Below are 14,967 nucleotides of genomic sequence, written 5' to 3'. Positions count from 1 at the left end.
ATCCGGTTGTAGACTGGTTTTCTTCTTTCTTTCCTCAGGAGCTTTTGTTACCCTGAATCCAAAAACTTCATCTCGCTGGGAGTCAGAGTCACCGAAGGTTGGCTCACACACGAACTGTTGTTCTTCGGGATGTTGTAGGCTTCTACCATCTCTCGATATGTTTGGTCGTGGTGTTGAAATAATATACTGGTGTTTTCTAAGCGTGGTTCGCAACCGCAATCTCTGCAATGTGTCGCTAGATGTGAATGGACCTCTTCCAAAACCGATGCGCCCCATCGCGGCAAAATACCACGCAGTGCACTCTGGGAACTAGTTGGCCACTGCAGTTTCGGTTTCGACTGAGCAGCTCCATCTCATGCTATCGCGCCGCGACCGAACGCGCTGCTTGCGTTTTCGATTAGCTTACTTTTCACGAACGTAGAATACACTCATTCTCGAGCGATACAAAACGAAGACCGGGGCACTTTCCTTCCTTCCCGAAACACCAGATATTATAAGTGCGTATGAACGTAGTAAGACGCGGCTTAGTCACCTTATCTTTGAGTTCAATTTCAATAATCCCGTCTAGTACCAATGAACTACAACTGAAATTGGATCACCTGGAGCCTTACACGTATTTTGTTTGCCAAACGTCCGCTTCTTGTTACTTCATTAGTCGAAGAGCAAGCCGCATCCTCACAGGAGTATCGACGTTGAGCCCAGCGTTGACGCATGAACTTTTAAGGAAACGCAATAAATTCGACCTCACTACTGCACCAAAGTTACTATGATGTCTTTCTCGTGTCATCATATATTTCCCGTTCAAATTTTATGCTGATAGAAGATTAAGTTTTTGCAAACGCTGAGATCGGCTAGCTACGACGGAGGCCCTAACAAGCGTCCCCTACTCCTCGCTAAGCCTTTTTGGACGAGCTTTTACTGACGCCGAAGATATGTGCCTGAACGGTGTGTCTGAAAGTATCTCGGCATACTCAGGCAGAAAGAAAGCAAGCACATAACAAATATTATGGCCATTAGCAACCGTCAAATGCACTTTGAATAATTTCGTTCGTTTGGCGCACCGCATAGGGGTTCATACCCGTCCGGCGTACTTCTGGCGAACGGTGCGACATTTTTCACAAAGGTACTCCACTTTTGCTTTCTTAAAACGGTTTATATGTGCGAATGTGCCTATACGATTGGCAGGATAACGTTATGCGCATACGCGATGTTGAATATTAGTAAAATGCAGGTGGGTAGGGACTTCGCTTCGTGCAGTGCTGCGGGTCAGTACAAATAAGAGATAAGAAGTGTGCTATAATTGAGCTTTTTAATGGCGCCTCCGAGTTTTACATTGCGTACCCAGGCGTATTAAGAAAACAGTAATTGCAGAACTTAATATTTCGTCTATGGGTGTACGAAACCAACAAACTTCCTGATCGACAACCCTAATGTAAAGGCGCGAGCTCGATGTATGCATACTTATAGGTTGCTGCAGATTGTTGATCCATACATTAGCAAAATCCCCGAGCCTCGCAGCGTCGACATTCCCAGCACTGGCTCGTCCACATACCTCGAAACGTTAACAGAAAGGCTCAAGTACAAAATACAACAAGCATGCGTTAAGACAAGCTATACGTCTCGGGCTTGTGCTAAAGCTTCGAGGTCTGGCCATTTGGGTTAGTTTAGAGACCACAAATGACGCTCTCGGGGCCAAAAAACATGAGATAACGGCCGTTAATAGTCCACGCTCTTTGTGTACTCTCTTGTCGACGTGTCGATCGAAACCGAAACCATGCCACTCTCATCCCTGGCCAACTAGTTCCCAGAGTGCAGCGCGCGCCGTGTTGCATGCAGGGCTTTATGGAAGTAGTCTATTAGCGGTGCCTTTCAAGGAGCTGTGGTGCTCTCTTAGTCGGATGTTTAGCAAACTCTTTGATGTTTAGCAACATGAGTTTGCTAAACTACCAGTCAGCACATTCGAAACTCGTAAAAAGAGGAATAGTGTATTCCTGTTTGAAATTCGCTTTAACAAAATCATGTGTTCACACAATGGGCGTTAGCTTCTCTTCCCAGATTCAAAGGATTAGGGATTCAGGATACCCAGACTCGATTATTTCATCAGCATGCGATAGTTTAATAAAAATCGTAAAAATTAGTTCCAATTTCATGCTGGAAGAACCAGTTAAAACAGAAAAAAAGAAAGTTTGTCATTCCTTATCTTCACAGCATTTCACACGGACTTAAAAAAGTCGCGTCCAGATACGAGGTGAACGTTGTTTTTTGAGCCCAAAACAAACAAAGTAGATTATGTTCCGCTGTACAAGCACACAGGGAGGGGAAAGCAAAATCAGAATATAACACATGTAATGTAAAGCATGGGATAAAGTTCGTGTCGTGCGTAAAAGGCGTGGCTTACCGCATTCCCTTTTCTTGTGGGCGCTGTTATATCGGGCAGACTGGCCGGTGCTTAAACATCCGACTAAGAGAGCACCACAGCTCCTTGAAAGGCACCGCTAATTCACATCTAGCGATACATTGCAGAGATTGCCGTTGCGAACCACGCTTAGAAAACACCAGTATATTATTTCTACACCACGACCAAACATGTCGATAGATGGTAGAAGCCTACAACATCACGAAGAACAACAGTTCGTGTGTGAGCCAACCTTCGGTGACTCTGACTGCCAGCGAGATGAAGTTTTTGGATTCAGGTTAACAAAAGCTCCCGAGAAAAGAAAGAAGAAAATTAGTCTACAATCGGATGAAAAAAGAAGAAAGGGACATATTCCACGAGGCGCCAAAGAAGCGCGCGAACATTTGACTCCATGTTTTTCATTTCATTGTCGTTCTTCCTTATGTTGTAATAACAAAGCAGTTGATAGTCAGCGCTTTGCCTTGTGTTCTCTTCGTCTCTTTGTGTCCTCGTCCCAGTCGCGCTGTTTTTCAACATGAAGCGAAGCAAAGAAAATGTGTTCCTTCATGTTGAAGGGATCGGTCCCCGACCCGGCACGGAGGGGTCTTGCGCCACGCTCGGAGTCGAGGGCTACCCAGGTCTCACCTGAGGTTCTGGAGGCAGCCCTCAAGGCCCCAAACCCCCAGCTAGGGCAGCAGTGCCCCTCTCCTCTTGAAGGGAGTGCACAGGCTACTTCGCTGGTTCTACCCTTACAGAAATGTCATATCTGAACTTATATTAAAAAATACAGATATGGATATATAAGGAATTGGGCAGATATGGCCAGATATGCATACTCAGGCCATATTTGGACTGATAAAGCCATATCTGCCCAATTCCTTATATACCCATATCTGCCCAATTCCTTATATACCCATATCGGCCCAATTCCTTATATGCAATATATGGGCTGCTTTATATGATCCCGTGTTTGGGCCTGGCAAATAGGGTATCCACCCCATATAAAGCAATTTTCATGCGATGCTCCTTCTAGCATCACATGAAAATTATTGCCATGGGGCAGGTACCATACTTTCCAGGTCCAGACATGGGATCACATAATATACATTTTACTGCTATCCCACACTGCCAAATGTGTGTTTACGTAGATATATCTACAGAATAGGCCACTGACCAATCCTTATTTGTCTGGTTCGGAATCTGTCATTCCGACAAATATGTATGCTACAAATATAGAATGCAGGCGATCGCTAGGTCGGAAACATTGTGACATATCATTGGACGTCGGAAAGTAAACAGCCCTTTGGCGGGATTGGTTGTCGAGGGAGCAGAGCGAGAATGTGGTTTGCGAAAAAAGTTTTATTTATAAAAGCGCCAAAACTCTAAACAAGTACTTCCCCCATTCAAGAAAAAATTATAAGAAACAAAACTGTAATATAGCACGGACAAACATTAAAATGGACACAAAATGTAATAGCACAAAGACACCTATTAAAATAAAACGAACGGAAGGCAGCAATTAAGCTGTAAACTATACAAAAGTTTCAAAGTCGTTGATTCCTACTCACAGAGTCACAGTCCTGATTCAACTCTCCGGTCGAGCACAGCAGTTTTGACAAGGGCTTGCTTGCTAGCCTCATCGTTGAAGTCCTTCCTTGCACCGTGTGATGTTCAAAGCCCCCAGTCGCTCCTCGCTGGCCTTGTTTTTCCGTTCGGTCGCCAAATCTTCCCGTCTGATTAACACGTCACACATGCACACAGCCACCGTTGTTCGCCGCGGAAGCAATACATGATGAAAAGGTCATTACTGCTCCTTGAACACGACGAGGTCACCACTGCTTCCCGGACTAGGAAATGACGAGGGCATCATATCTTTAACTAAAACCTCATAAAAATAAAAAATAAAATAATGAACACATAAGAAACAAAAAAAAGAAATGAAATAATGAACACAGAAGTAAAAATAATAAAAACACGAAGGACTTACACAGACTGCCACATTTGTTCAGTTAACAATGACGTTCAATTCTGATAAAAAAATATTCCCTCTGCGCTAAAGATCACCAATATGGTGTGTAAACTAGGCCACCTTGAGCAAAGCAGGAATATTTGTGATCATAATCAAATGTCATTGCGAACTCAAAGAGTGGCTGCCTGCGTAAGTTCTTCGTATTACTATTCTTCTGAATTCCGTGTTCATTATTGTTGGCTGTTTGGGACCAGGCGGAACTTGGTGGTGCTTCTTCTTTCTTCTTTCGGACAGCTTCGTACCCATAGAAAAACCCACTAGCTTCTCTACATAATCCCACTCCTCAAAAAAACAAAAAATTGTGTGTATGTTGATACAGTCAGAAGTTAGCTTGCCTCAGTGGGCGTCTGCTGTCTCAGCTGTAGAGTAGTTTAGCCAGCGCGTATACAACCGCTAGCCTGGGGTCTTTAACGCGCACCACGCAGCAGTGATACACAACCGCACGCCGCTATGATGCTCATCCAGATCGAAACGGGCAGGGGCGGGGATCCACTCCTCCTTGCTTCCCTTGAGGCACTGACAAATAAAAATCAAAGGTTGGGTCAATTATGTTAACGCAATATACTTCAAACACGTAGCATGAGTGCTGGCAAGATAATTGCTGCCTTCAATCTAGATAAGCTTGTAAATTTACATGCTAAATAACAAGTAACTTAAAAGCTGAAATATATTTCGATGGAACTACAAAAACCGAAGACTATCTCTGCAAATATAGTGCTATCTAGTATACCATAATTGAGTAGAATCGGATTACAGCGTCCCCCTTACAAAGACTGGAGCAAAACAAGTATAGACTCTGCCGTGCCACTACAACAGAAACAATGGTATTGTGATCTCGTGGAGATCAGTTCGGAAAAATTGTGACAGGCTTTGGCACGACAAATGTGCCAATGTCATTATTCATTTTTGCATATTCTACGGTGACAGTGCAAGGAAACAATCACACACCAGATACTCAGAAAGACAAGCACACGCGCTGAACGTATAACTCTTGTGTATTCGACTGCTTCATTCTTCTCTTCAACGTCTAGGTGGACATTCCAAATCGTGATACGCAGAAGTACCACACGAAAAACAGGGATGGGGTGAGGTATGTCTAACACTATATACTTACACTGAACAAAATATAGATACCAAAAACTGGCGAGACACTACCTTAATTGAGGACATGCATGTACATTTCCCTAGAAGCTTGTAATTAATACTTGAAAGTCTCTAAAAAACACCAGTAGGAAGAGAATAAATGCTTCACCATTTAAAGCAGCCTGAGTGTATCTGGAGGTGTGAAATTCGTTACACGTGCGTTGGATCATACGAAACACGTGTACAGCAAATGATCTTTAGAGCTCGACAATTCGCGAGGAATAAATGCCAGCGTCAAAAATTATTTCGCGGGCACAAATTCTTGCGATCGGAAGTGGTATGCTATGCATTAATCACCATGGGGTGAATTCATCGCGGCACCAATTTTTGGCAATTTTTTTCTGGGTACGAACTGCGAAAATGAAGGCGTCTGCAGACGACTGGGGCGGCGAAAGCTACGGACTTGCTCGATCAATCAATCGCTGTTTTTGTCGGGTCCAGCTCTCAGCACGCAAGTACGGAGAGTGGCGTCGGCAATGGAGGGGCACCGCGCTTTTTCAGACATTCTAGCTTACCAGTAAACAATACGGCGGAGGGAGGAAATCAACCCTCCCCCCTCCTCTTCCGCCTTTGCACCCCCCCCCCCCCCCCCCACCCCCAATCCGTCTCCCAAAGAGTTCCGCCGCAACTGATCGACCTGAAGTGAGTAGACAGCCTCTGCATCGGGGAAAAAAGAAAAACAGCCTCGCATAACACCATTCGCGCACAATTAGTAATACTGGTAAAAGCAAGCGATCTACAGACAATAACAAGCCTTCTGAACGCAGGAAATAATCTAGCCCAAACGAACAAAACACCAACTTACTTCGATCCCGTGCCATGATCTTGGCTGTTGAGCAGATTTGACGTAGTTCCACGTCCCACAGTCGCTTCCGTCTTTGTCGGACACATTTGAAACTAAGGCAAACTCCACGCATCACCACTAATCGGGTAATTGGACCGTTAGCCGGTCGTGAACACAGACATTCAAACGCACACGGCCGGCGAAACGTGCGAAACATAGGCCGTTGCTTCGATGAGATTGTAATCGTATCTTCAACACGTTTGAAATAAAACGATCAGCAAACCGCATTATAAAACTTATAAAAAACACAGCAATAATAAATTATTGCAAATATCAATTTCGCCACAATATTATGAATAAGTCCTGAACATGTTGCAAAATAATAAATACAAAACTAAGCCTACGATGGTAAAAAACAAATTCAGCAGACATCCAACCTTCTAGAAAGCATAAATCGCTCAAGAATACGCTGGCTCCTGTTTTAGTGGATGTTTTTAACTAGGCTTTTGATGCAAAGACTCTTCCGCCTTCTTTCCTAACGGCTCATACCGTCTTAATTCCTAAGACAGAAGATGTCACTAAACTTAGGCAGGTCACATCCTATCGGCCCATCAGTCTGACCAACGTGGACTACAAAATCCTCATGAAAATTTTAGCAAGAAGGTTGCAAAGTGTAATAACCGAACTAGTTGGTCCTCACCAAACATGTGGGATAAAGGGAAGAACAATTTTTACAAATACGCACACAGCGAGGTGTGTCCTCGAGTGTTGCGATGCCATGCATAGTCGCGTTGCCATGCTTCAGGTGGATCTTGAGAAAGCTTTTGATCGGGTACCACATGACGTCCTTTTGGCCGTCCTTGATCATGTAAATGTAGGATCTGTTATACGGGAAGGAGTTAAAATGGCGTACAGTGGCAGTACGACTAGCCTAATAGTAAATAAGTCGGTCGGAAAGCGTATTCAGGTGCAGCGTTCAGTGCGCCAAGGATGTCCTTTATCCCCTCTCCTTTTTTGTATATACATAGAATCATTTTGTTTAAGTATTATTAGAAATAGTAGAATAAGTGGATTTAAGCTACATTCATCCGAAGTGCGCGTTTTGGCCTACGCGGATGATATTGCCTTGTTTTGTTCAAATGAAGAAAGCATTATTGAAGCAGTTAATATAATCAAACGGTTCTGTAACGTCAGTGGGAGCGCAGTAAACTGGGACAAGTGTATAGGTTTTTGGCACGGGGAGTGGTTTTCAACGCCGAGCGTCTTCGCGAATACAAAATGGGTGTGCACTCCGGTAAAGTATTTAGGTGTGCCCCTGGAGTACTACCGCGATAGTGAGCCGTACTGGAGCAGACAGGTATTGGAGCTCCGTGACAAAGCGGAAAAGTGGAAGGGGAGCGGGCTTTCTATTTTTGCACGTGCCACAGTTTGCAATTTGTTTCTTGTGAGCAAGCTGTGGTTCGTGTTGCAAGTGTTACACTGCTCTCGGGTGAATGTACAGAAATTGCACCGCGTTTTCGCAGTATTTATTTGGGGCTCCTCTTGGGAGAAAATGAGCAGAATTAATCTTTTTCGTCGTGTGCGCGAGGGTGGACTAAGCTTGTCGCACTTGTTTCTACGTCAGGTAGTAAATCGTTTTATATTTTTTCGCGATACAAGTGATCCGTTTTTGCGAACCGTATGCCAAGTAAGGCTAGGTCGGGCTCTGCCAGAGTTTATAGTATCTTCGCCAAGTGAGCCAGGCGGCATTCATGGGTATTTCAAAGAGCTAGTGGCGTCATGCCGATTCTTAGCAGCCCGTTTTTCTCTGGACTATTTGAGCGAAGTGACACGCAAAAGATTGTATAAAGATGTTTGTGATGTGGTTTTCCCTGCGCCTATGTACAGAGTTTTGTTTTCCTCGGGAAGAGGCCTGGACGTCTTAAAAAGGGTGAAAAGAATGCAAGTGCCTCCTGGCGTTAAGACTTTTTTCTTTAAGTTGCACACCGGTACTCTGCCAGTAAAGACCTGGATGGAGGAGAAGGGCCTGTTCGTTCCCTGGGGGGTCCACTGTTTTGTCTGTAAAAAGCCGGAGACAGTTGAACACGTGTTCCTGGAGTGCTGGGACGGTGTCTTCTTGTGGGACGTCCTTCAACGCACCCTGAAAAAGGAGTTACCGCTAGATCCACACGGGATCAGGTACCTGTCGGTAGAAAACGAGGGCGGTGTACCGTACGATCTGGTAATGTTATTATGTTTGCATGGCATCTGGAGATCTCGGATGGCAGTGCGCCATGCTGACAAAGATGCGCGTGAGGCAAGGGAGTACTTTCGGGAAAATATTATTGCATTTGTCGAAGTTTGCAAGGTCCAGCAATATGTCCCTGAGTGGCTGCCGCATATTGAACGGCTCCTGACGATGGAAAAGTTTTAACCGTACAAAGATAGCCAAAGGCTGACTGGCTTTTTTTTATATTTACGTTGTATTAGTGTGTCGTGTCTGTACTTGTGCTTTTGTCCGGCAATAAAGAAAAAAAAAAAAAAAAAAGAATAGAGGTCATGCGGGCGGCGGTAGCGTAGCGGGTTGGCGCTCTGGTTTTCTGAGCTTATGGTCGTTGGTTCGAATCGCGGTAAGCGCTATTTGTTTTCTTACACTTTTTTTTCATTTTAAATGTTTTTTCTCACCTTTTCGTATTCGTTTTTATTTTTAAATTTCTTTTCTCACCTTTTTGTATTATTTTGTAGTATTTTTTCTCACCTGTTTGTATTCGTTTTTATTTTTAATATTTTTTTCTCACCTCTTTGTATTATTTTGTAATATTTTTGTATTATTTTGTATTATTTTGTATTATTTTTCTCACCTCTTTGTATCAGTTTTCATTTTAAATATTTTTTCTCATCTTTTTGTATTACTTTTTATTATTTTAAATATTTTAAATATTTTTCTCACACCTTTTTTAATTCATTTTTATTGTTTTAAAACTTTTCTCGCCTTTGTGTATTAGTTTTTATTATTTTAAATATTTTCTATGTTTGTGCTGTCGTCGGCACACTTCTTCAGGGTAACAATCACGCAGAAGGTGAAAATAAAAAGTGCGAGCCCACATTTGAATTGATGAAATTCAGAAAACCTGGCCCTCTTGTTTTGCCAGGATGATTCGCTCCCTCCGCGCTGATAGGTGGGTCAGTGTAGTAGGCAAACAGCGCAAGTCCTTTCAACGAAGAAATAAAATTAATAATAATGGGTACATTTAGAGCAAAATGGGAAAATGCAAGTGGTAAAACTGCCACAGTGATGAAGCCAAAGTTTGTCATGAAAGCGGTCCATCTTCACCCACTATTGAAACAAAAATACCGCTGTTTTAAGGCAGTAATTTAGTTGAGCTCGTAGCTCATAAGCACATCTCTGAATTTTCTGACTTCCGGAAAGTAGTATTTAATTTTGTTCTGGTAGATCAGCGCTATACAGGTTGCGCTCCGCAGTTTTACTTATTGTTAGGCAACACTTTTTTATTCCTGAGATTCAAGTACAGCGCGGATAATTAAACTAGCTTTCAGAAATGCTATCGTTCGGCATTGTGACATTTATTTTTCGTAGTGTCAAGGGGTCACATTCTCGCTTTTTTTACTAACGAAAAAAAAGTTTTTATATTCGCGTTCCTCTGGTACGGTATGTCGTATAACATAAGCTATTAAAGAGACAGATATCGTTTGGCTATGTGAACATTTAAAATATTTCTCTTAGATGATCGTAACTACCACAAAAACAGTCGATTCCTGCCCTAAATTGCATATTTTAACACTAGATTAAAATCACCAATAAAATCCCTCCCCCTCAAGCCCCTCAAGATCCCTCAAGATCCCTCAAGATCCCTCAAGAGATTTATGTACCTCTCGTAGCGTCATAAGCAATAAACACATCTCTTACTTTTCTAGTTTCTGGAAAGTAATGTTTATTATTGTTTTGTAGCTCAAAGCGCGTGCTCAATCATGCCACGTCTTGTTTCTTTTTTCATTCGAGGCTCCGCTATACCGTTTTTATTTTTTATCAGAGCCAAACACGTGTGTATAACGCCAGACCTTAAGTATAGTACATCAAATTAAACCAACTTCCTGAAAAAAGTGTCGTTCGGCGTTGTAAAATTTAATTTTCGTGGCGTAGGGGGTCAGATTCTCAAATCCTGGACTGCAAATTTTCCTCACGGCATTGTTTTTTCTTTCGCATTTTCGCGATAAAACACGTCAGCCTTGCCATGGTGGGATCAAATACGCCAGCGTCGCGGTCATTTACGAAGGATTGATCAACGCAAACATTTCCACTCGCTACATATGAATCGCCGCAGTTCGTCGGATTCTCAATGACGTGACTGCATAGTGAAAAAGGCAAAAAAAAACGATGCCGGTCAGTAAACGGAAGTTCCCGGGGCACGTCAGCCTGCGAACAGCAAAGCGCCGATGCCGGCCAGTCACTGAACTTCCAAGTAAATACTGCCCATCAAAGACAGCAAAATACCAATGCCGGCCAGTTACTGAACTTCCATGTAAATACTGGCCATCAAAGACAGCAAAATACCGGTGCCGGCCAGTTACTGAACTTCCGTAAATACCGGCCATCAAAGACAGCAAAATACCGATGCCGGCCAGTTACTGGAACCTCCATGGAAAGGCTAGCCAGCAAAGACAGCAGAAACCCGATGCCGGCCAGTCACTGTAACTTCTACGGCTGGACTGGCCAATGAGCAAGACGAAACCCCGACGCCGGCCGGGGCCGGTAGCTCCCGGGTGCCCATGGCCAGGCGCTGCCATCCTGTTACCATGGGCGGGCCGGCGTAGTCTCGATGTCCCGATACCGGCCGACGCGGAGTGCTACCAGCATCTACATGTTGACTGGCACCATATAGTGCCATATACAGGGGTATCAGGCATCCTATACTGTTATATATGGCAGCCACTGGTACCATATATGACTTTATCTGGCATTATATGTCGTCATATATGGTGTCGCCTTACCATATCTGCCCTGATTTCAGACCTTATATGGCAATATATGACCGTATATGTCTACTTATATGCCCATATACGGCCCTATATTTAACATATCTGGGCCATATATGACATTTCTGTAAGGGTAGACAGGCTGACAACTGCCGCACCTGTCCGCACGTCGCGGTCCTCTTCTGGGCAGAAAGGGCGAAACTCCCGCTCAACCTCCTTAGAGAGGGCCTTTTCTTCGAAAGAGCGGCACAACCTTCGTGCCGCTCCCCCGTTATCCAAGGGGTCGGAGGGGGCAGAGTTGAACGACACTTTGCCCAGCACCTCCGCTGCGTCTTCGGCTGGTCGTGGCCGGGGTATGCCGCCCCGTGCAACGAACCAGCCAAAACCTTTAGGTAAAGGCCGTCTCCAGAAGTGGAGGCGAAGGATGATGCCTCTGAGTCATTCTCTCTTGCATCTGACCAAGATGACTTTGAGTGGCAGACCCCTAAGTCTAAAGGGAAAAAGCCAGTGGTTCCTCCCAAATAACCATTCTTTTAATATTTTCAATTTTCTCATTGCCTCTCTCATTTTAATTGTACATTTCACATTTTTAGATAAATGACGAATTTGCATTTTATAGAGTGGAACTGTCGTGGTCTTTTATCTAATATCGATGATATTAATTATTTTATGGATAATCTCCGGCCTATTGCCCTCGCTTTACAAGAAACTTATCTCCAAGCTTGTCATACAAAAATTTTAAGGCGTCATCAAGTTTTTCGTAAAGATAGTTTTAATTCCACTTCTGGGGGCGTGGCAGTGATTGTGCAGAGTGGGGTTGCCTGTTCCGAGGTCCCACTCTGCTCCCCACTGGAAGCCGTAGCGGTACTTCTTCTTTTAGACCGCCTTACAACAGCTGTTTCTATTTATTTGCCTCCGAACGTTCCCCTGCATCTCTCCGGGCTCCAGGGACTCGTAAGACAACTCCCTAAACCCTTTTTAATTTTAGGTGGTTTTAATGCCAACCATCCCATGTGGGGCAATACTCGTCTCGATACTCGAGGCAGAGTAATTGAGTGGTTTTTATTATCATCTCAAATATGTCTTTTTAATAGGAGGGAGCCTACATTCTTCAGTTCAGCTTCAGAACTCATTTACATATATTGATTTATCTATTGCATCATCTTCATTACTGCCTTGTTTCTCTCGGCAGGTTCTTAATAACCCTTTTGGGAGTGACCACTTTCCTATTGCTTTAGAGAGCGACATTTGTCTTCCCACCCTGTTAAAATGAATGCCTCAGTAGAAGTTGGACAAGGCCGATTGGTCTCTTTTTAAGTTAAGCTCCATGCTGGATACATCCCTGTTTTCCTCCATGACTGCGGATGAAGCCACATTGTATATGACAGAGCAGATAATAAACACCGCTCAGCCGCCAATTTCCCAAACTACCGGTACTCTGCCTCGTAAGTGCTAACCTTGGTGGAATAAGGAGTGTGCCATTACGCGCACGGAGCAAAATAAGGCATGGGGCAAGTTCAGGCGGTATCCCACCTCAAGAAACCTGGTTGAGTCTAAAAAACGAAAAGCTAAAGCCCGGTGGACCCGTAAGCAATCGAAACGGAAAACCTGGATAAAATATGTGTCGCCTCTGAGCAGCTTTGTAACTGCTAAGGAGGTCTGGGATATATTCGAGAGAATCAAAGGGAACTACAGGGGTTTAACGATTCCCGTTTTCAACCCTCCATATGCATCACTGAAAGATATGGCTAACGTCCTTGAGGAGTACTTCTATTCGGTGTCCAGCTCCTCTAGTTATTCAGATTCCTTCAAGTTGTTTAAACGACGTGCAGAGCAACATAATATAGTTACAACGGGATCAAACGCTGCATCAGCCTTTCACACAGTACGAGCTAAAAAGTGGCTTTGATATATATATAAAAAAAAAAAAGTCTCTGCTCCGGGACCTGATGGACTGCATTACGAAATGTTGCGTAATCTCTCTGCAGAATCTCTCAAATCCCTTCTTAAAATCTTCAATTCATTGTGGAAAAGGGCTAGTTTTCCAGCAGCTTGGAAACGGGCACACATTATCCCTCTCCTGAAGTCGGGTAAGGCTCCATCTCCGCGCCTATAGTTACCGTCCGATCGCTTTAAGCAGCTGCCTTGGGAAAACATATGAAAGATCGATAAGCAGGCGGCTGGTGTACGTTCTAGAAAAGGGAAGCATTTTGGATAGCAATCGGTGCGGGTTCCGCCGAGGACGATCGACCTTGGATCATTTGGTGCGCTTAGAAACGGCCATACGTGAAGCATCCGTGAATGGGCAGGATTGTGTATCATTATACTGCAATGAAATGCAAAGGTGGAAGCGAGCTGGACAAGAATTACGAAAATAATCCCTGGAGAAGGGGCACAAGAGGGACAAAGGACAAACACAAATCTCAAAACACAGCTAGGTGACTGGTGCGCGACCGAAAAACTATGCCTGATCCTGGTATCGAACCCGGGACCTCTCCATTACAGGTGGAGCGCTCTATCAACTGAGCTAACCAGGGGTTAGACGTCAGCAGAGCAAACGGGTTTTATCGGTTGCCACCAGTCTAACACTAACAAGGGTGAAGCTTGCAATTTAAGGTTATTATTTTACAGCTATTAAATGCAAAGGTGCAAGCGAGCTGGACAAGAATTACGAAAATAATCCCTGGAGAAGGGGCACAAGAGGGACAAAGGACAAACACAAATCTCCAAACACAGCTAGGTGACAGGTGCGCGACTGAAAAAATCCGCCTGGTCCGGGTATCTAACCCGGGACCTCTCCATTACAGGTGGAGCGCTCTATCAACTGAGCTAACCAGGGGTTAGACGTCAGTAGAGCAAACGGGTTTTATCGGTCGCCACCAGTCTAACACCAACAAGGGTGAAGCTTGCAATTTAAGGTTATTATTATACTGCTATTAAATGCAAAGGTGCAAGCGAGCTGGACAAGAATGACGAAAATTATCCCTGGAGAAGGGGAGCTAGAGAGACAAAGGACAAACACTAATCTCCAAACACAGCTAGGTGACTGGTGCGCGACCGAAAAAATCCGCCTGGTCCGGGTATCGAACCCGGGACCTCTCCATTACAGGTGGAGCGCCCTATTAACTGAGTTAACCAGGGGTTAGGCGTCAGTAGAGCAAACGGGTTTTATCGGTCGCCACCAGTCTAACACCAACAAGGGTGAAGCTTGCAATTTAAGGTTATTATTATACTGCTATTAAATGCAAAGGTGCAAGCGAGCTGGACAAGAATGACGAAAATAATCCCTGGAGAAGGGGAGCAAGAGAGACAAAGGACAAACACAAATCTCCAAACACAGCTAGGTGACTGGTGCGCGACCGAAAAAATCCGCCTGGTCCGGGTATCGAACCCGGGACCTCTCCATTACAGGTGGAGCGCCCTATCAACTGAGCTAACCAGGGGTTAGACGTCAGTAGAGCAAACGGGTTTTATCGGTCGCCACCAGTCTAACACCAACAAGGGTGAAGCTTGCAATTTAAGGTTATTATTATACTGCTATTAAATGCAAAGGTGCAAGCGAGCTGGACAAGAATGACGAAAATTATCCCTGGAGAAGGGGAGCAAGAGAGACAAAGGACAAACACAAATCTCCAAACACAG

Source organism: Ixodes scapularis, unplaced genomic scaffold (genome assembly GCF_016920785.2).
Source record: "Ixodes scapularis isolate PalLabHiFi unplaced genomic scaffold, ASM1692078v2 PGA_scaffold0__279_contigs__length_252992795, whole genome shotgun sequence".
Classification (NCBI taxonomy): Eukaryota; Metazoa; Arthropoda; class Arachnida; order Ixodida; family Ixodidae; genus Ixodes; species Ixodes scapularis.
This window is presented reverse-complemented; position numbering follows the sequence as displayed.